Consider the following 23,114-nt stretch of genomic DNA (forward strand, 5'->3'; position numbering starts at 1 on the left):
TAATATGATTGATATATCAGGGAATGATTTTAGCATAATGGGAAGTTCACATGCTTATGCACAATTTCCTCTGTGAGAAATACTAGGTAAATGCAGAAAACTGTGCCCAACCCCAGTATCAGGAGCCACATGCTCCACTAAGCCAGCCAGGAGCCTGGGCTATAAAATTCCCTTTCTCTTTCTCTTTTCCTTTCCTTTCCTTTCCTTTCCTTTCCTTTCCTTTCCTTTCCTTTCCTTTCCTTTCCTTTCCTTTCCTTTCCTTTCCTTTCCTTTCCTTTCCCTTTCCCTTTCCCTTTCCCTTTCCCTTTCCCTTTCCCTTTCCCTTTCCTTTCCCTTTCCCTTTCCCCTTTTCTTTTCCTTTCTTTCTTTTTCTTGATTTTATTTATTCATGAGGGACACAGCGAGGCAGAGACATAGGCAGAGGGAGAAGCAGGCTCACAGCAGGGAGCCTGATGCGTGACTCAGTCCCAGGACCCTGGGATCACGACCTGAGCCAAAGATAGACACTCAACCACTGAGCCACCCAGGTGTCCCGAGGCTGTAAAATTAATTTCTTTTTTCTTTTCTTTTCTTTTCTTTCTTTTCTTTTCTTTTCTTTTCTTTTCTTTTCTTTTCTTTTCTTTTCTTTCTTTTCATTTTCTTCTCTTTTCTTTTCTTTTCTTTTCTTTCTTTTCAAATTTTGTTTATTTATTCATGAGAGACACAGAGAGAGGCAGAGACACAGGCAGAGGGAGGAGCAGGCTCCTTGCAGGGAGCCCAGTGCAGAACTCGATCCCGGGACTCTGGGATCACGCCCTGAGCCAAGGCAGACACTGAAACCGTTGAGCAACCCAGGCATCCCAGGCTGTAAAATTTCTTGAAGGCAGTTCACTGTTGCTATCATTAGTACTCAGAATGACACTGGGCCCCTTAGTAGACACTTAGGAACTATTTACTTAAACCCTCTTACAAATTCCCATCACACTTTGTATTTCTCTTGTAGAACCTAGCACCTTCTATTTTGAATTGCTTCAGTTTTTCTTAACTCTCATTAACAGACTGGATGGTCCTTTTAAGCAGGAACTATTATTAACTTAAAATTTTTTTTCTTTAGTACCTTCTAAAGGCCTTATACTTAGTTGGTTCATAATGAACATTGAATAACTAGAAGATTAGAAGACGTTTTATTTTAAAATTTATTTATAGGTTAATACTAGAAAAAGATTTGAGGCAGCCTTGCCCATCTGTATTTCACATGTTTTAGAAGTAGAGAAGCATTCCTAAGCCCAAGAATATAATTTGTAAAGAATTTTAGGTTAACATATGTTACTAAAATAAAGTTTTTACTGTGTAGATGTGTTTTGGTTGTTTCTTGATGTTATTTGTAAGAATGCTTAATGCCTGGACTTAGTCTTCTAAAATAGCAGGTTAATTTTAACTTCATGGTCCTGCTGGACTGGTTCATTATATGGTTTGGAGAAACCAAGGGAAAGCAAATGATGCAGGAAGTGGTAGTGGTAGTTCTGTAAATACTCTTTTGATTTGACCTTTTACTGAACCTTTTACTGAACTGGTGACAAAACAGTTGTATCGTGTAACTTTAAAATGTTTTATTAGAAAATGTGTATATTAAAAAAGATCTAAATTTTTAAACTTTGTTTTTGTGATTTTGGATTTTTTTGTTTTGTTTTCCTTTTTTGGGTGTATGTGTCATTGGATATGCATTGAGACATTGTAGGTTGATGGGATAACTCTTTGAGAAGCTAGTCAACTTGAAAGGCAAAGATTTTCTAGAGTGCTCTCTCATCCTTCACCCTCTGAGATCTTACCTGCTTTTGTGGGGATTCACAGAAATTCTTTTTTAAATTTTTATTTATTTATGATAGTCACACACAGAGAGAGAGAGGCAGAGACACAGGCAGAGGGAGAAGCAGGCCCCATGCACCGGGAGTCCGACGTGGGACTTGATCCGGGGTCTCCAGGATCGCGCCCTGGGCCAAAGGCAGGCGCCAAACCGCTGTGCCACCCAGGGATCCCGGATTCATAGAAATTTTATGCTGACATTAATAATGAATAAATACTTTTGGAGTAATGAAAATGTTTTGGAACTAGACAAAGATGGTGAATGTAGTACATGCCACACTGAATTTCATTTATTATTTTTATTTTTTTTTAAGATTTTATTTGTTTATTCATGAGAGACACAGAGACAGAGGCAGAGGGAGAAGCGGGCTCCTTGCAGGGAGCCTAATACGGGGCTTGATCCCTGGACCCCGGGATCCTGCCCTTAACTGAAGGCAGATGCTCAACCACTGAGCCACCCTCATTTATTATTTTTTAAATTAAGATGTATATTTATAAAAATTTCACCTTTATCTCCCTTTTCATACTGTACTTCTTTTCTGTGGGAATGTTTATAAAGTTTATGTGTATTTTCTCACAGTTCTAAATACACACACACACACACAGGTCCATAAACACATAGTTCTAAAAATTATAATAAGGCCATATTTTACATATTGCTCTGTGACTTGCTTATTCAAAATTTTTTTTATTATGCACTACATTAATGCACTGCATCACCTTCTAGAAGGGTAGATGAACATAACTGCGTTATTTTAAATCAATCAGGAAAACACTTCCTTAATGGATATTCTCCAAACCCTTTGACATATAGTAATGATTAACTCCAGAGATGCGCCTGTCTCTTTGCATCAAACTCCACGGATATGGTCAATAGGCAACTCTTTTTTTCCTTGCCCCCGTTCCTGAACCTGTGGATGTGTGCCATGGGTGTGCCAGGGATGACCAAGCCACCTGGCCATGACACCAATCCCAGGCAGAATCTTGAACCACATCGTACTGTGGTTGCCTGGGCCAAACCCTTCCTTTTAGGCTGATAAAGGTGACCTGGCCTTGGCTTCTTCCCAGTAGGCTCCCAACTTGCTTATTTTCACTTAAGTATAAAACTTGGAGAATTTTTCATCTTACAACAGATGCATCATATACTATTTAAACTGTACATCATGATATTCCATGGTTCATGTATTTCATATGCCAAAAATTTGATCATTTCCCTATTAATTGATCCTCCCTTTTTCCATCCTTCCCTCATTCTCTTCCTTCTTTCAGTTTTTAAAAAACAATTATTTTTTGGAGCGGTTTTGGATTCACAGCAAAATTGAAGAGAAATCACAAAGTTCTCATGTCTCCCCTGTCCTCAAACCTGTGCAACCCTCTCTACTGTCAGCATCCCACACCACAGTTGTATGGATTTGTTAAAATCGATGAACCTACATCAACCCATCATTATCACCCAAAATCTGTAGTTTGCATTAGGGTTCACTCTTTATTCACTGAATTTTTCACTGAATTACAAAGTAGAAATGGCTGAAGGGAGAATTAGTGATTTGCAGATAGATTTGAAGAAGTTGCCAGAGTGCAGTGCAGATAAAGAAATGGAAAATATGAAAGAGTGGTTAAGAGAGAAAAGGCCTTTCCATTCTGTAGTAAACACTATAGGTTCCTGCTCATCTTCCCTTAAGCCTACTTTGATACTTAGATGAAATAGATGGCTTAAAAAATGCTTTTCACAAATTGGCTACTCAAGAAACAGAAAGCCTGAATATACCAATAACCATTAAATGACTTGTGTCAGTAGAGATGGATAGATAGGCATAGGTGAGAAGACTCAGTCCTGTTACTCTCTCAGTTGAATCCTGTGACTCCTTGTAAGGGAATACTTCTCCCTCTTCCTTTAGTAGAGTGTATACTCCACTGACACTATGTGTCATTGTCAGGCCACATAGAATGTATACTTGCTGGGCATCCTCAATTCATAGATTAGAATTTTGGTTGGATTCTCTGATCCAGAGAAAAGTGTTGCCACTTATTACTGAACTGCAATTTCTCCCCAGCCCTTTCCACTCTCAATCTTCCCTACCTTTCCCTGTCCTTCTGTTGTACTGTTACCATTCTCCTATTCTTGATCTATCACAGGCACAATCTACTGTCTTGAGTCTTATGCATTAGAATCAGTGAAAGGGAACTCATTGCTACAATGTATGGTAATAAGAGGTGTCTTCCTTTTCTTTAAGAAGTAACTAAGGACTCCTCCCTGAGGCATTAAGTATTCCCTCCCCCTCCTTATGGTTACTGTGTCCTACCTCATTTGTGGGTTGGTGATATGTGTTGTTAATCTGGTCATTGAATGAAGCTCTTGCTCCCCCTTCAGCACTACTGGCTAATCTTTGTTTATTAGTGTCAGTTGGTAGGCAGGGATGCCTCACCTCTTCCTTCTTCTCCCTGCCAGTTCTGGCCCTAGTTTGGTTGTACTATTTTATGCTGGCAAGTATCTCTCTGAATTATTAGATACTTCTGAGATAGTATACAGCTGTTTCCAAAACCCATTTTACTGGAGCACTATAGTTCCTTATACAATGTCCCATGGGATCCCCGGGCGGCGCAGCTGTTTAGCGCCTGCCTTTGGCCCATTAGTGATAATTTCTGACATTACTGGAACAGAAAACATTATTACATTTAGTCTCCCCTATGAGAAGTATTCACTGTTTACTTTCTCCTCTTTACAGCTATAGGATGTACAGATCTTCCCACTTTATACCAATATTCCATTCTCATTTGGGAACAGTTGCTCAAGTTTTAAGGATATGTAAATAAAGTCTGCTCCAGATACATATACAGAACTCAGATGACCTCCACTCCTAGATATTGTCTCAGTGGTTTAGAGGTGGATGCAGTTTATTATGCACTGCTAATAATTAATACTGTGATTGCAGTTTTTTTTTTTTCTGTGATTGTAGTTTAAGGGTCATTCTTGTTGCCCTGTGATATTCAATTTAAAGCTAGTAAGGACATGTATGAGGTTTTTATCAATCTGTGTTTATGAAGGTATTTCTATACATACTCCTTATGTTTTGGGTTAATTATTTACCTCAGTGATAAACTTAAACTTCCTAATGGTATATTAGTCTTTCTCTTGCATGGTTTCTGAATAGAGAATGGCATATATTTATTTTTTCCTGAATCACCTTGATACAGTATTGCCCCCTTGGTCATCTGAGGTGGGTGTATAAAGGGTTATTGTGCAGAGGCTTATGGGGGTTGTAAAAAAAGTCGTTACAGGGGCATTGATTTTTCCACCATTGTTAAAAATTGCTGCTTACAGGCCTTCCCCATCTCTCTCCAAAACTAGGCCATAGATTGAGTACCTGCCTTGTAAGTATACATAGTTGCCCCTGCTGTTTTCTTGCTGATATAAGATGCTGAGGCCCAGCAGATTGTCTCTAGTCAGCTTGGCAAGGGGGTTAGTGAGATACATGTAGTCTGTTTTATCTGGTTAGTCTCAAATATCATTTCTCGAAAGATGGTGCACTTATTAGGCCTTTGAGCAAAATGTTCTCTTTGTCCCTTTGTTGAGAAATTATTGCTTTGCCTCATAGTTTCTTAAACTGAGCTATGGTAGAAATGATACTCATCCAAGTGATGGGTTTTTTATTTTTAAAGATTTTATTTATGAGAGAGAGAGAGAGAGATAGAGAAAGCATAAGTGAGGAAAGGGGCAGAGGGAGAGGAACAAGCAGACTCCCTGCTAAGCAGGGAGTTGGACACGGGGCTGGATCCCAGGATCCTGAGATCATGACCTGGGCTGAAGGCAGACACTTAACCAACTGAGCCACCCAGGTGCCCCAAGTGATGATTTTAACTATCTCCTGTAGGCAGTATAGCACTGTGGGGGGACACATTGTTGCTTGTCTCCTTAACTTACATTCTGTTTTCCCTTTGGTTTGGTAGCTTTAATTTTAGTGTGAGATGTGTTTCTCAATATTCTATTCACCTGGCCTGAGTGGGATGGGCTAGAGGTGGAGGACATGACATAGGCCTTAGCCAACCAGTGTATCACATTGCTTTGTTTCAGTAGTACACACCTTCAAATCAGAGAAAAATCTCAGAACCAAGACCTTACTCTTCTGCTGGCCTGGATGTGCTAATGAGTGAGTTTGAAGTTGTTGGGGACCACAAATGTGGAGACTGAGAATAGATCCAGTATAGGTGAAACAGAGTCAAGAGTTGCATCCTTGTCATCTTCAAGCCTTGGTTGCAACAGAGGTCAACGTTGCTTTTTCTTATTCTCTAAAATAAATGGCGGATTCTCTATTTTGGTTAAGCCAGTGAGGATTGAGTTTATTTCCTCGTTATAGAGTCTTAACTGCTGAGAGAGTACCTTAAAGAATTGCTTCTCCTATTATTTGTAAGTCATTCCAGAAAGTTATGTCTCAACTGGATGTTGGAATATTTGTATAGACTCAGACTTGGATGTCATGCCAATTTTTAAAACAAACTTAATATGGTCCCTTAAATAATTGACTTGTGACAGAGCAGTCTTTTGAAAATGTCCTCTAGAATTCCTGAGATTTTTCTAACTCTGTTCTCTTTTTTACAAAAATTATATTCCCACTAATGGGAGTGGGAATACATTACTTCTGCCTTACAGCTGTTTCTTTCTTTTTTTTTTTTTTAAATATATTTTTTTTTTATTTACTTATGATAGTCACAGAGAGAGAGAGAGAGAGAGGCAGAGACACAGACAGAGGGAGAAGCAGGCTCCATACACCGGGAGCCCGATGTGGGATTCGATCCTGGGTCTCCAGGATCGCGCCCCGGGCCAAAGACAGGCACCAAACCGCTGCGCCACCCAGGGATCCCATTACAGCTGTTTCTTTCATCCCATTTTTGTTTTGGTAAATTGCTGAGATCAAAACTGTTTATCATCACCCTTTGGAAGGTGCTGGCTAAGATATGTAGGTGGTGGTCCCCTGGGCCCTCAGAGCTTCTGATTGTATATAATTAGAATACAGAGCATATTATAGAGCTTGGTTAGATATTGCACCCCATTTAGTAACCAACAACATTGATGTTATTATCTTACACATCAGTTGGTCAATCTGATGTGTTTTTTTTCAGCACCACTGAGCAGTTATCTTAATTCTTTTTTTTGTAATAATAAATTTATTTTTTATTGGTGTTCAATTTGCCAACATACAGAATAACACCCAGTGCTCATCCCAAGTGCCCCCCTCAATGCCCGCCACCCAGTCACCCCCACCCCCCGCCCTCCTCCCCTTCCACCACCCCTAGTTCATTTCCCAGAGTTAGGAGTTTTCCATGTTCTGTCTCCCTTTCTGATATTTCCTAACCATTTCTTCTCCCTCCCCCTCTATTCCCTTTCACTATTATTTTTATTCCCCAAATGAATGAGACCATATAATGTTTGTCCTTCTCCAATTGACTTATTTCACTCAGCATAATACCCTCCAGTTCCATCCGAAGCAAATGGTGGGTATTTGTCATTTCTAATGGCTGAGTAATACTCCATTGTATACATAAACCACATCTTCTTTATCCATTCATCTTTTGATGGACACCGAGTCTCCTTCCACAGTTTGGCTATTGTGGACATTGCTGCTAGAAACATCGGGGTGCAGGTGTCCTGGCGTTTCATTGCATCTTATCTTTGGGGTAAATCCCCAGCAGTGCAATTGCTGGGTCGTAGGGCAGATCTATTTTTAACTCTTTGAGGAACCTCCACACAGTTTTCCAGAGTGGCTGCACCATTTCACATTCCCACCAACAGTGCAAGAGGGTTCCCTTTTCTCCAGAACGGCGATCTATCTTTTCCTTCAGCTCAGCAAACTTGCAAGCAATGTGAGCTGTGTGACAATCCAGCACAGGTGCATATCCAGCACTGATTTGGCCTGGATGGTTCAGGATAATCACCTGAGCTGTGAAGCCAGCTGCTTCCATTGCTGGGTCATTTTTGCTGTCACCAGCCACATTGCCACGACGAACATCTTTGACAGGTACGTTCTTGACATTGAAGCCCACATTGTCCCCAGGAAGAGCCTCACTCAAAGCTTCATGGTACATTTCAACGGACTACTTCAGTTGTAACATTGACTGGAGCAAAGGTGACCACCATGCCAGGCTTAAGAACACCAGTCTCCACTCGACCCGGGACAGTACCAATACCACCAATTTTGTAGACGTCTTGGAGAGGCAGACACAAGGGCTTATCATTTGGACGAGTTGGTGGCAGAATGCAATCCAGGGCTTCAAGCAGTGTGGTTCTGCTAGCATTCCCTTTACGGGTGACTTTCCATCCCTTGAACCAAGGCATGTTAGCACTTGGCTCCAGCATGTTGTCACCATTCCAACCAGAAATTGGCACAAATGCTACTGTGTCGGGGTTGTAGCCAATTTTCTTAATGTAGGTGCTGACTTCCTTAACGATTTCCTCATATCTCTTCTGGCTGTAGGGTGGTTCAGTGGAATCCATTTTGTTAACACCAACAATTAGTTGTTTTATACCCAGTGTGTAAGCCAGAAGGGCATGCTCACGGGTCTGCCCATTGGAGATACCTGCTTCAAATTCACCAACACCAGCAGCAACAATCAGGACAGCACAGTCAGCCTGAGATATGCCTGTAATCATGTTTTTGATAAAGTCTGTGTGTCCTGGGGCATCAATGATGGTCACATAATACTTGCTGGTCTCAGATTTCAACAGGGAGATATCATTGGTGATACCACGTTCATGTTCAGTTTTCAGTTTATCCAAGACCCAGGCATACTTGAAGGAGCCTTTTCCCATCTCAGCAGTCTCCTTCCCAAATTTTTCAATAGTTCTTTTGTCAATCCCACCACATTTGTAGATCAGATGGCCAGTAGTGGTAGACTTGCCTGAATCTACGTGTCCAATGACGACGATGTTGATGTGAGTCTTTTCCTTTCCCATTTTGGTTTAGGTTTAGCCGTGGTTTTCATGACACCTGTGTTCTGGCGGCAAACCCGTTGCAAAAAAGCAGTTATCTTAATTCTGACCCTACCTATAGATAGGGTCAGATCTCACAGGTTAACGGCTCAGTACTACAAGTTTGCCCTATCCCTCCCAGAGCCCACTTCAGATGCCAATTGCAAGTCTAGGTTGTTACCTATGCTTGTGACCCTATTGGCTATAGATCGGAGGTTCCCAAGACCCCTTCCTTGTGTTCAGTTAATGTGCAAGAGTGGCTCACAAAATTCAGAGAAACTTTTTACTTTCGAGATTACTAGTTTATTATAAAAGATTCTAACTCAGGAGCAGCCAGATAGAAGAGATGCATAGGGCAAGGTATGTGGGAAGGGGCATGGATCTTCCCTGTTCTTTAGGTGCACCACTCTCCCTTAATCTCCATGTGGAAGCTCTCTGAACCCCATCCTTCTGGGTTTTTATGGAGACTTCATTATGTAGGCACAGTTGATTAAATCTTTGGATATTGGTGATTGATTCAAACTCTAGCCTTTCCCTTCTTCCCCAGAAGTCTGTGGGTGAGACTAAAAGTTGCAACCTTATAATCACAGGTTTGGTTCTCTTGGCAAACAGCCCCTATCCTGAGGTTACCTAGAGGCTTTCCAAAAGTCATCTTACTAACGTAACAAAGGAACATTACCACTCTTTTAGCAAATTAGTAGGGTTTTAGGAGCCATGTGTCTAGGATAATGGTCAAAGACTAAGTGTATATATTTCTTTTTATAAAATCAAAGTGTCGCAATTGATACAATGCATTGGTATGGTCAGACTTGGAGGGTCTGCATGCTGCTGAAGTGTAGTAACTTCTACTTTCTTAACCCCAGAAATCTTTTAGAAATTCCAGGTATTCCATAGTATACCTCACCAACACCACCCCATTCAGATCTTGTGGGTATGTGTATGTGAGCCAGGTACAGCAGATAGACCAACTGAAAAGTGGTTGTGGCTTGTTCATCATAATGAGTTTGTTATAGCTTTTCTTCTTATTGCAGTCTTCACTTGTCCCATCAGCCTTAGGGAGGATAGGAGATATTGGAAGCAATGCTGTGGGGTTGAGTCTTAGGCAGTGTGGAGTCAGAGTAGTTTTAGTTTGGAGTTCAGAGATTACATCCTGATCTCTTTTTCCAACAAATGGGAGGAGTTCTTGTGGTGGACTTAATTTATTAGAACACATTGTATTAGACAGAAGGTTAACAGAAACTAGGTCTTACCAAGGAGGCCTCTGAGTACTTCCCACCTTCCTGAAGATAAGGCCTAGAGTAATTTTTCACTGTGTTTATTATGGCTGTTAGCACAGTAATGTGTTTCTCTGAAATCATGTCTTTCTTTTTCACTAAAAAGGGTGTTTTTGTCAAGAGAGGCGTAGAGGTGGTTAAAATCCTGCAAATAGCTAGTTCGGTCTCAGAATGATATATTGACAAGGTAAATCTTTATCTTACTAATATTGTCTCTTAGAGCAAAACTCTGGTGAATTATTATTATATTGATAATCTCTATATGCTGGTTCTGTATGGATCAGGGTCCTGGTGTGATACAGTGTGTGTGTGTGTGTGTGTGTGTTTTGCTCATTGTCCTGGGAAGGAATGGACTAGGGAGAGATGTCATTGCAACTTATTCTTTCTGTAGTCTAGTTATTACTGTTCATTCTGCAGATATTTATTGAACACTCCCTTTTTAAAAAAAGATTTATTTATTTATTTTAGAGAGAGCGGGGGAGAGAGACTCCTAAGCAGACTCCCCACAGAGTGTGGAGCCTGACGCAGGGCTCAGTCCCATGACCCTGAAATCATGACCTGAGCCGAAACCAAGAGTTAGATGTCATGATGGTAATCCTCATAATCTCTTACTTGAGCTACTCCAGAAGCTTCCTGATTGATCTTGCCTGTAATCTTTTCATTATGGAGTAGCTTTTCATGAAAATTCTCTAGTGATTTCCCATCATATTGAGAATAAAATTCAGTCTTTACCAAAATCTACAGTATACTTTATAATCTGAACCCTAACTACCTCTGTGACCTCATTTACCATTCCTTCTTACTCTTCTCCAGCCACACTGGCCTTCATTGTTGTTCCTTGAACATTCCAAGCTCGTTCCTGCCTCAATATTTTTGTAATTGCTTTTTCTCTGGCCTAGATCTTCATATACATTCTGAAGGATTACATCCTCATTTCATTCAGATCTCTGCAAATGTCATCCTCTCAGACAAACTTTCCCTAATCTTATTTGTGTAAAATAGTACCCTATTTCACTCTCTAAACATTGCCATTCTTTATTTGTCTTCATAGCATTTTTCACTACTTGAAATTAGATCATGTATTCATTTGTTTACTTACTGTCTCTTTTCACTTCTAGGTTGGAGAGCAGAAATCTTGTCTGGCTTTTTTTTTTTCTCAAGCTTTATATTTCCAATACCTAGAAGATTGCCTGATAAATAGCAGAAAATGAGAATTCTTAGTTGAAGGTAGGAGTGAAAAAGAGATCTAACAGAGATTAAGAATAAGAGAATATTGCATGTAAGTTTTGGTTAACAAATTGAAAAAAAATTATAAGAAATGATTTTTCCAAGAAAAAGATAAATTATATTTAAAAACAAGTGGAAATCTGTATGAAGTATCTGGAATAGGTGAATCCATAGAAACAGAAAGCAGTTTAGTGTTTACCAGTGGCTGGCTTCTGAATTCTGGTATGTTAAGTATATAAGTATCAAGTATATCAAACTGTGCCCCTGCACTGCTAAATTGATTGATTTTTCATAGTATTAGCTCTTCCTCATATATATAAACTGTGTGTTGTGTACTTGTGTGTTTGTGTTCCCTTTTAGGTTTACCTTCCTTATGTCAGTTATCTCCCTTTTTGTCTTTTAATTTCATTCTTTCTTTTTCCCCAAAGATTTTATTTATCTGAGAGAAAGAGAGCAAGAGAGCACAAGTGGGAGAGAGGGGCAGAGGGAGAGGAAAAAAGCAGGTTCTTCGTTAAGTAGGGAGCCTGACTTGGGGCTCAATCCCAGGACCCTGGGATCATGACTTGAGCTGAAGGCAGATGTTTAACTAGCTGAGCTACCTAGGTGTCCCTCATTCTTTTTTTTAATGGTTGTTTTCAGTCCCTGTTTTATGAAAACTATATCTTACTGTACTATCTTTTGGTTTTGAATTCTTTTAAAGAACATCCCTTTCCTTTGGTTAGCTAGATCATAAACTCCTTGAGGAAACAGACTACTGTTTTGTTCATTGTTGTATCATTAGCACCTAGGACAGTGCTGGAGCTTGGTAGCATGAAAATGAATGTTTGCTAAGTAAATGAATGGATACATACCCCCTTTATTCTGCAGTGTTTTAGAAAATATACCTCATTGATTTATGATATTTAAATATGTATATCACCAGATGTAGGGTATGGCTTAGCCTTGATTTTGCCATTCATTTCTTCATCATTTATTGAGCCTCTAGTATATACCAGTCAGTGTGTAAGTACAGAGGTGGCAGTGAACATGACAAGCATGGTCTGTTGCTTCATGGGACATACATATGTTTAGTGTGGAAGTCAAACACTAAGTTATTAGTGTTATAAAAGATCAAGAACAAGGTGTTTAAGTTTTGGGAGTTATGATTGCCAGAGGTAATCTAGTCTGGGATATGAGTGAAGATGTATGCTGACTGGTTAGAAAAATTAGATGAGTGAGAAAGAATAAAGGATGATTGAACAAATTAATGATGATGCTAATGAACTGGGCTAGAAAGTACTAACTAAAATCAGAGGAGCGTGAGATTTGGTTATTGAGATAATAGATGACAGAGTCATGGCAGTGAATGAACCAGAGAGGAGGGAGGGCTTTGAGAAAGGATGTTTTTATTTTTTTAAGATGGGAGGATCTTGAGTGTAGGGAAATGCTGATGGAAGGAGCCATTAAAGGAAGAAGTTCAAAATCTAGAAGTCAAATATAAAAGATCCTAGGAAGAATGGAAGGGAGTGGGATGCAGGGCAAAGGTAGAGAATTTGACAGTAATACATTTATCTGTCTGTTTTTAGTGTTAGTGAGAGTGATACATTTATTTTTATCCTATTTAGATTGATAACACATTTCCTTCTGGAATGAATTTATATGCTTTTCTTTTTAAAAAAATTTAATTCCAGTATAGTTAACATACAGTGTTGTATTAGTTTCAGGTGTATGGTATAGTGAGTCAGAAATTCTATACATTATTCAGTGCTTATCAAGACAAGTGTACTCTTAATCCTTTTCATCTAAGTAATACACTTATTTTAATAGGAGGAGAAGCTATGTTATGATGGGCTTAAATTTGTATGTTTATTGGTAGGTAGTTGAAGTTCTTTCTGATAATTTTGAAGACATGTAATTTTCTTACTGTTATAGGAGCCAAACATTGGCTGAGTGTGATAGAAATGGAGAGTCAATGTTCAGAAGGAATTGACTAGAGAAAAATAGATTACTGAACGACTGAAAAGGGTCCGTGAAATTTGCAACCATGAATTTCTAGTGTATCAGTCCAGTCTGGCTAATTATGTAACTTTCTGCAGTAGTGGTTAGTGGCCTTGGTAGAACGAATCAACTTGAATTTTGATTTTTGTCTGGTGTGTGGAACCAGAGAACAAAGGTGCTAGGGAGTTTTGGGATTTTGGTAGAAGAGTGATTGAAATGGTAGATCCAGTATTCTCATTTGGAGATTGAGAACTAAAGACCAGAGGAGACTGATTCCTAGGACTCAAAAGCCTTCATTTATATCTCCATATTTGTTGAAACCACTTCCTAAAATCTGGGGAGGAAAAGTTCTATGTATATTTTCTTGTGTTATTGCATGCCACATTTTCATTCATGTGCTCCTCTTTTTCTTTGGTAGTCTAACTAGAAAACTTTAACATTTTATAAGTTTATAGCAAGATTTGAGGCTAAGATTTAGGTTTCTGTACACCTTACATGTCCATGTCATACACCAGTGCTCTTGTAATGTGGTATGAGACTCTGGTGTCTGTGAACTCTTTAAGTACAGTGTAAAATTTTTTTAAAAGATTTTATTTATTTATTAGAGGCGGGGAGGAGCAGGGGAAGGGGCAGAGGGACAAGCAGACTCCCTGCTGACCAGGGAGCTTATCCTGGGGCTTGATCCCAGGGCCCTGAGATCATGACTTGAGCTGAAGTCAGACTGAGCTACCCAGTGCCCCAGATATGGTGTAAATTTTTAATCAGTGTGTGAGGTTTATTTTTGTCACAATTGTGTAGTACTAGTTCATTGTCTTTCAGTTTGACTGTTAATCTGAGTTATAAATGATGTGGAATAACTCGCTATAAGAAGTATAAAATCATTTTAAACTGGTGACACCTCCCCTCCAAAAAAAATCCAGTGTTTTTACTGAGAACTGAAAACTTTGCTCTTGCATATAAAAAGATAGACCTGTAGAGTAGTACAGTAAACAGTTTTTAAATAACACAGCATTTGGACAGCCACATTAATAGTGTAGTGACCCTGCATGCTTTCATAGGTGTTTGAGAGGTTGTTGTAACAGTAACTATGTTATACATGTTGGTTGCCATTATGATTGTATTCATTTCCTATTGCTCTTGTAACAACATAAATTTAGTGGCTTATTTCTTACAGTTCTGGAGATCAGAAGGTTGAAATGGGTCAGATACGGGCTAAAACCAAGGTTTTAGCATAGTTGCGCTCCTTCTGGAGGTACTACCAGAGAATCTCTTCCTTGTCTTTTCCAGTGCCTGGTAGCCACCTACATTTTTTGGCTTATGGCCACACCACTTTGACCTGTCTTCTGTCATTACACCTTCTGAGATTCTCCTGCAGTCTTTTCCTGTTTTAAGGACTCTTGTGATTATATTGGGCTCATCTAGATAAAGCCTAGGATAATCTCCCTTTATTAAATTCCTTAACTTAATCACATCTACAGAGTCCCTTTTGCTGTGTAAGGTAATAAATCCTAGAGATTAGAATTTGGATACCTTTGGGGTGGGTGCACTTCACTGACTTTGTTCTTTTTAAAGAGTGTTTTGGCTCTTTTGGGTTCCTTGTATTTCCATATGAATTCTAGGATTGACATCAATTTCTGCAAAGAAGGTACCTTGAATTTGTTAGGTTATTGCATTGAACCTGTAGATCAATTTGAGGATTATGGCTGTCTTAACAATATTAGGCTTTCTAATCCATGAACATGGGGTGTCTTCTGTTTAAGTCTTTTTTAAAGTTTTTTTTTTCAATGTACAAGTCTTATGCTTTTTTGTGTTATAAATTCCCAATTTTTTTTTAAATTCATTTATTTATTTATTTATTTATTTATTTATTTATTTATGATAGTCGCAGAGAGAGAGAGAGAGGCAGAGACACAGGCAGAGAGAGAAGCAGGCTCCATGCAGCGGGAGCCCGATGTGGGATTCGATCCGGGGTCTCCAGGATCGCGTCCTGGGCCAAAGGCAGGCGCCAAACCGCTGTGCCACCCAGGGATCCCTAAATTCCCAATTTTTAAAATAATGTTTTTGATGCTATTGCAAATGGAATTATTTTCTTGATTTCATTTTTGTATTATTCATTGCTAGTGTATAGAATACAAATGATTTTTGTTGCAAGTTTGTTGAATTCTTTTATTAGCTCTACTAATGTTTTGGTGGATTCTTTAGACTTATATAAGGTCATGTTATCTGTGAATTTAGACAAATTTACCTCTTCCTTTCCTCTTTGGATACTTTTCTTTCTTTCTTTTTTTCTCGTCTAATTGTCCTGGCTAGAACTTTTATAATGATGTTGAATGGGAGTGATAAGAGCAGTTACCCTTGTCTTAATCTTGGGAAAATAGTGTCTGTCTTTTAGCGTTAAGGATGATGTTAGCTGTAGGTTTCTCATAGGTGCTCTTTATCAGATTGAGGAAGTTTCCATCTATTCCAAGTGTGTTGGGTGTTTTTGTCATGGAAGAATATAGTCTTCTGTCAAATGATTTTTCTTTTTCTGTTGAGGTGATTATTAGGGTTTTGTCCTTCATTAGTATGGTGTATTACATTGATTGATTTTTCAGTATATTGATGATTTATTTCTATCAATGACCTTACATTTCTAGGATTTACTCATTGATTATTGAATGTGAGAAAATTCATCTGTTATATGGTGATCTCAAGACTCACAGTCTGAAATTTCCACTACATGATCAATTTCATCTTCATCAGAGTTTGGGCACTGTCATCTGTTTTTTTTTTTTTTTTTTTTGCATTCATCCTCTCATTTAATAATTTTTCTTAAAAATTTATGATAGAGAGAGAGAGAGAGAGAGAGAGGCAGAGACACAGGCAGAGGGAGAAGCAGGCTCCATGCACCGGGAGCCCGACGTGGGATTCGATCCCGGGTCTCCAGGATCGCGCCCTGGGCCAAAGGCAGGCGCCAAACCGCTGCGCGACCCAGGGATCCCTCTCTCATTTAATAATTGTAAAACATCTTGCTTTGACAGTATTCTTTTTTCTTTGATATTTTTGGCAGAAAATGAAAATTCCTGTATTCTCAAATATATTCTGTGAAAACTTAAAAAAAAAAAAAGTCTTTGTAGACTTTGTAGCTGGTGTCTCCAAGCTTTTATTGAAAGTTGATGCAGCACTTTTCAGCAAAGTGATGAGACCAAAGGAGGATTAATAGTGATAATTTATTTCATTGTTGAATCATTGTTTTGAAAAGAATGGTTCAACATTCTTTTCTAGCGTACTTTTTTTTTAAAGAAATTTTATGATTTTTTAAAGATTTTATTTAGCTATTTGAGAGAGTGTGAGAGAAAGGAAGGAGCAGAAGGAAGGGATGAGCCAACTCCCCATTGAGCTTAGAGCCTGACATGGAGCTTGATCCCACCATCCTGAGATCAAGACCTGAGCTGAAATCAAGATTCGGATGCTCAACCAATTGAGCTACCCAAGCACCTCCAGCATGTTTCTGTTTTCTTCTTTCATCCCTCGTCTTTTATTTTTTTAAATATTTAATTAATTAATATATTTATTTAGAGCACAAGCAGCAGAAGGAGCAGAGGGAGAGAGAATCTCAAGCGGACTCTGTGCTGAGTGTGGAGCCTGTTGTGGGGCTTAGTCTCATGACCCTGAGATCATGACCTGAGCTGAAATCAAGAGTCTGATGCTTAACTGACTGAGCCACCAAGTACTCCATTGTTTTTCCTATCTTTAACAGTGAACAGACATTATATAATAATAAAGCAATTTTTTTTCCCTCAACACCACTCTAAATACTACTATCTTATCTGCCTATGTCACATTGTTTTTTAGGCAGTGCAGCCTGCAGGGGCTCAGATGATGCTGGTAGCTGTGTTTGGGTAGGAGTGGCAAACTGGGGACTTACTGATCTTTGGCCCATGATATAAAGATCCAGAATCTGGGATGAATTGAGAGCTCACTCATTTGTAAATCTTCTGGACAGACTACTTGATAAAATATTTAATTGAGTTGAAATTTAGAAGTTAGGCAGCTTAGCCTAATGGGGAGAAATCTGGGGAGGGTGTTGATACACATACATACATACATATATGTGTGTGTGTGTGTGTGTGTGTGTGTGTGTACAGAATTATACTATCTTTTAGATATTTAAAAACACGTGTTTTTAAATTCAAGGATATGTATTGTTTGGTATCTCTTTCATTAAAACTGTGTATTATAAAATATTACCCATTTGTTCCATTTCCATCATGTCTTCATCATTAACTACAGCATCCTTCACATAATGTTTAAAAGTTTTCTTGAAATTTTGTAAATGTGTGTATTTTGTTGCATTACAAAATTTCTCTGAAGGAAGCTCTAAATTGAAATATGCTTGAAAATGGGTAGCATTTACTTTAAAGATACTTAGTTTATTTTTTGTAGGTTTTTTTTTTTTTAAGATTTTAAAAATTTATTCATTCATGAGAAACAGAGAGGCAGAGACACAGGCAGAGGGAGAAGCAGGCTCCATGCAGGAAACCTGACATGGGACTCGATCCTGGGTCTCAGGATCACACCCTGGACCGAAGGTGGCGCTAAACCACTGAGCCACCCTGGCTGCCCTATTTTTTGTAGTTTTAACAGGTTGTTTTCAAGGGGATTCTAAAGGCAATATCCAAATTAATATTGTAGAGAAAACCATAAAAGGAGATTTTTGTTGGTTGCCTGAGTAAGGAAAGACAATACTTAATCCGTCATTTGAATCAGTATGCATTCTTGTTTTTGTAATTAGTGTTCTACAGACAATATCTTCCTTCTTACTTTTCCTTATTTTTTCTTTTCTTACTATATGCATTATGCAATATTTTCTTCAGATCTTATAGAACTTTAAAAGCACTTCAGTGGTATAGTTTTATCCATTAGGCATAGTTCTAATGTCGAGAAACTTGTTTCTAGAATTGGAAAACAAAAAATAAGAATAAACCCATCCATCACAAAGCCAAAAATGAGAAAAAAAAATACCATCCATTCAGAATAGAGAAGGATATAGAAAAAAATATGTATTTGTAAAAAGCTTATAGAGTAAAAAAGGCCCTGCGTGGAAAAGCTAAGGGGAATACCATGATTATTTAGCCTGAATAGTACAGAAGTGCTTTATACTTTTATTTCATTATTATTACATAAGCATTTTTATGAAGGGGGATATTGTTCTCCTTTTTTTGAATAAAAGGGTAAGAAAAGGTCTTTATGAAGGAGGGATGAACACTGAAAATGAAAATTGATCATCCACTAATAAAAATAGTGCAAGAATATATTGAGTAATGTTTTGAATATCCAGCCTTGGTGGACCAATTAGAGGAGAATGGTCAATACTTTCCTTCAATGGTTTAGTTCAGGTGTTGTAATCATAAAAGCTTAGGGGCCATGTAGATAACATAAGGTTTGAATCAGTTAAGTATAAGACAATTAGAAATGATTGGGGGCCTGTGAATGGCTTCTTTGTTACCTTCTGCCAGAAATTTTTCACTTGCCAGGAGTTTATTTGTTGATTTCTCTTGAGAGAGTTTACCATTTTAAAATTTGGTTATATAATTTGGAAAAGTCAGATGAAATTTAGCCATATATTACTATCATAAATCCAATTAGATGAAACTGCCATTTCCCACTTAGCTTCAATTTTGTGGAGTTTCTATATTAATATTTTATTACAATAAATTTTCTGGTGATGTGTTAACTTGAATAAGAAAGTCATTTTATCAAAGTGTAACTGAGATGGATAATTAGTTTTAAATAAGTATTTTATGTTTCATTTCATTCTTTATTCACTTCAGTCAATTTTTAGAAAATATTTTAGGACTAGCAAAGAAAAAAACTTATATACTTCAAAAAGTGATTATTGTAATTATTTTATTGCACCCATCATCCGTTTTTTACTTAGGTTAACTTTATTGTCTTGGTTTATTTTTAGACATGAGATTTTAAATTTATTTTTGGCTCCTAGTCTTAGTAAGTTTTAAATAATGGTTCTAATAATCTGTGCTGTTACTTTTTTCTTTTGAAACTTTGAAGAACTGAACATATATAGGTAGGTTTGAGGCAGAAGTTTGAAACATGATTAGAATTTCTTGTGGGTTTTTTTCTCATGTAAAAATTTAAACTTGCCTAGAATTTCTGTGTGTTTCCCTGACAGTTCCTGGTATAATATGACCCCAGGTAGTGCCCATTGTTACAGCTAATTCATAACCTGTTCTTGTCTTTTGAAATTTACATTGTGCCCGCTTACCTCTTTAACAGGTTAGTACTCTGATGAATCAAGTCTTTGCTCAATTTTTCATTCATTTATTTATTCATGCAAGAAGTGTTGAGAGCCTCCCATGAACTAGGCATTGAGGATAAAAAGAGTAAGACCAGGTTTCCCTCAGGGAATTTGATTTAGAAATATAATTGATTAATTTAATCAATGTTTATATGACACCTCAGTTTACCAGGAGTTATTCTTCAGTTTGCAGCAATTAATTAAGCAAGCAGTTTCCATGTCTTCATGGCAATAAACAGGTATATATTATTTACAGATTAGAATTTGAAGAAAAGTAAAGCATAGGAAGAGATGGGTGAGAGCTTTGGGGAATAATTCATGCCACAAAAAATTCCCCCTTGAGTTAAAGGAGCTGTTCTTTTGTACCCCTGTATTAGTAAGTCATTAGTTGGCTATATTGAGCTTAGATCAGTTCTCTGAGGCTGGGAGCAGCTCTGAGCCATTAACACCTGAGGAATGAGTGCTCTGATCCTATAGTGGGGATCTGGATAGGACATCATAGAGTCCACTAATGCAGGATATCTTTTCTTTTCCTCCTCAGTGTGTTTTGTCATAATTTTTCTTGGATTTGTGAAGACTAATGCCAGCCTATAACACTGCTACTACTACTACTTTTTTTAATTTATTAGATTAAGGTAAAATAAGTTAAAGTATGTGCTGGTGCTACACAAAATAAAAAGCATTATTTCAAAAATGGGACTCAAATGGGGTAATACTTCTGAGACTTAATTTGGATCACTAGATTTAGATATTTATAGTTTAAGTTAATGTTTTAAATAGATTTATTGTATTCCTTATATAAGCATAGGCATTGAGAAAGAAGACAAAAAGCATGGGTTCAAATATTAGCTGTATAACTGTGAGCATGCTATTTCACTTTTCTTTACCTCAAATTTTTCTTTAAAATAAAGCAAATACCACCCATCTTAAGGGGGTTTTGATGAGGGTTAAATGAGGTCATATATGTAGAGTATTTTACATATTTTGTTTATACTTGGATACACAGAAAATCTTGTATATAAAAAAATAATTCTTCATTCTCTTTCAAGAAAATACAAATTGAAGAGTTAAAAGACTTGCTGTTTAAATGTTATATTTTAAAACATGAAGTATATATAAAATTATAAAATATAATTTTTTCAGGTTTTTCAGTTTTTAGTGAAATATAAATATCAAACTTAGAATTTCTACATCCCAGTCTCTTATTTATTTTTTAAAAATATTTTATTTATTTAGGGATCCTTGGGTGGCGCAGCGGTTTGGCGCCTGCCTTTGGCCCAGGGCGCGATCTTGGAGACCCGGGATCGAATCCCACGTCGGGCTCCCGGTGCATGGAGCCTGCTTCTCCCTCTGCCTGTGTCTCTGCCTCTCTCTCTCTCTGTGACTAGAGGCAGAGACACAGGCAGAGGGAGAAGCAGGCTCCTTGGCAGGGAGCCTGATGGGGCTCTGTCCCTGACCCCAGGATGATTCCCTGAGCCAAATGTGCAACCGCTGAGCCACCCAGGTGTCCATCATGTAGTCTCTTAAATAGGGGGCAAAAGTAACCAAGCATAGCTCTTAAGATGAATATATTTCTTAAATGCTTGAAACATTTTTTTTTTTTTTAGAATTCATCACCTTATTTATCTTCAGTGATTAAAAGTGTAAGTCATTTATTGGTGTTCACCTGTTTATGTTTTTTTTTTTCTTTTTCACCTCTTTATGTTTTACACTGTATTGGCAACCTTACTAAGCTCACTTATTCTAATAGTTTATAAGTTCTCTTAGATTTTCTAAGTATATGATCATATTGTCTGTGAAAGTAGCATTTTTCTTAAAAGACTTTATTTATTTATTCATGAGAGACACACAGAGAGAGGCAGAGATACAGGCAGAGGGAGAAGAAGCAGACTCCATGCAGGGAGTCCGATGTGGGACTCAATCCTGGGACTCCAGGATCACGCCCTGGGCTGAAGGGAGGCACTAAACCACTGAGCCACCCAGGGATCCCTGAAAGTAGCATTTTTAGGGCACCTGGGTGGTCATTTGGTTAAGAAGTCTGCCTTCTCTTCTACTCAGGTCATGATCCCAGAGTCCTGGAATTGAGCCCTACATCAGGCTCCCTGCTCAGTAGGGAGTCTGTTTTCCCCTTTCTCTCTACCCACACCCTTGCTTATGCTCTCTCTCTCTCCGCTCTCTCTCTCTCTCCACTCTCGCTCTCAAATAAATAAATACACTCTTAAAAAGATAGTAGCATTTTTATTTCTACTTTTCCATTCTTTGTATTTCATATTCAGAATGATATTGAGTGTAACTGGTGATAAGAAGTGGTCATATCGTTTATCTCAGGCAGAATATTTTTATTCATTCGCCATTAAATAATGTTTACTACAAGTTTTTTTTTTGTTTTTTTTTTTGTTTTTATTTATTTATGACAGTCACAGAGAGAGAGAGAGAGAGGCAGAGACACAGGCAGAGGGAGAAGCAGGCTCCATGCACCGGGAGCCCGATGTGGGATTCAATCCCGGGTCTCCAGGATCACGCCCTGGGCCAAAGGCAGGCGCCAAACCACTGCGCCACCCAGGGATCCCCTACTACAGGTTTTTAAAAAGGCATACTTTTATAATATAAAAATTTCTCATTTCTAGTTTTGTACAAGTTTTTTTTAGATCATGAATGAGTATTTCATCAATTACTTTTGCTTTATCTATTGATAGTATGATTTATTTCTTTTGTTAATGTGGTAAGTTATATTGATTTTCATATGTTCAATCACTTTTGTATTTCTGGATTAAACTCACACTTGGTCCTGATCAGTGTATTGATAGATTTCATTTTGCCAATATTTTGTTAGAGTTTTTGCATTTATGTCAAAAGAGGAAAAGAGAGGTCTGTAATTTCTTTCTTTTTTTAAAAAAAAGATTTTATTTATTCATAGAGACAGAGAGAGAGAGAGAGAGAGAGAAAGAGAGAGAGGCAGAGACACAGGTAGAAGGAGAAGCAGGCAACATGCAGAGAGCCTGATGTGAGACTCCAGGGTCTCCAGGATCATGCCCTGGGCTGCAGGCGGCGCTAAACCGCTGCGCCACCGGGGCTGCCCTGTAATTTCTTTTTTGTAACTTATTTCTTGTAATAACCATATTGATGTATGTTATTAAGCTTATGCTGTCTTTGGAAAACAAGTTTGGAAGTGTTTTTGTTTTTACTCTCTGGAACAGTTTGTGTAAGATTGGTATTCTCTCTTAAATGCTGATAGGATTCATTGTTGAAATGATCTGGACTTAGAGTTTTTTTGTGGGTGTGTTTTTTACTGTAAATAACAAATTTCAGATATATAGAAAATTTAACATAATTTTACAGTTAACATGTGTATACCCACTACTTAGAATCTACTGTTAACATTTTGCTGTAATTGCTTTATTACATATCTGCCTTATCATCATCTCTCTATCCATCATTTCATCTTATTTTTTTTTAAGATTTTATTTATTTATTCATGAGAGAGAGAGAGAGAGACTGACTCCCGGGTCTCCAGGATCATACCCAGGGCTGA

At 38.0% G+C, this 23,114-nt stretch overlaps 1 protein-coding gene and 1 pseudogene across 5 annotated transcripts in view; one reads left to right on the plus strand and one right to left on the minus strand.

The window, feature by feature from the left end:
• TANC2 (tetratricopeptide repeat, ankyrin repeat and coiled-coil containing 2) overlaps positions 1-23,114 on the plus strand; it is a 366,267-nt gene that overhangs the window by 31,005 nt on the left and 312,148 nt on the right. The window contains exon 1 of one of the 5 annotated variants that reach the window (XM_055321591.1): positions 11,259-11,307. The exons of the other annotated variants lie outside the window; for them this stretch is intronic. The gene's annotated coding sequence lies outside the window, so the exon portion shown is untranslated. Of the gene's footprint in view, positions 1-11,258; positions 11,308-23,114 lie in introns of those variants that run through there. 5 annotated transcript variants of the gene reach the window in all.
• On the minus strand, positions 2,623-2,837 carry LOC129507272 (NADH dehydrogenase [ubiquinone] 1 alpha subcomplex subunit 1-like; annotated as a pseudogene).

This window comes from Nyctereutes procyonoides, unplaced genomic scaffold (genome assembly GCF_905146905.1).
Source record: "Nyctereutes procyonoides isolate TBG_1078 unplaced genomic scaffold, NYPRO_anot_genome, whole genome shotgun sequence".
Lineage (NCBI taxonomy): Eukaryota > Metazoa > Chordata > Mammalia > Carnivora > Canidae > Nyctereutes > Nyctereutes procyonoides.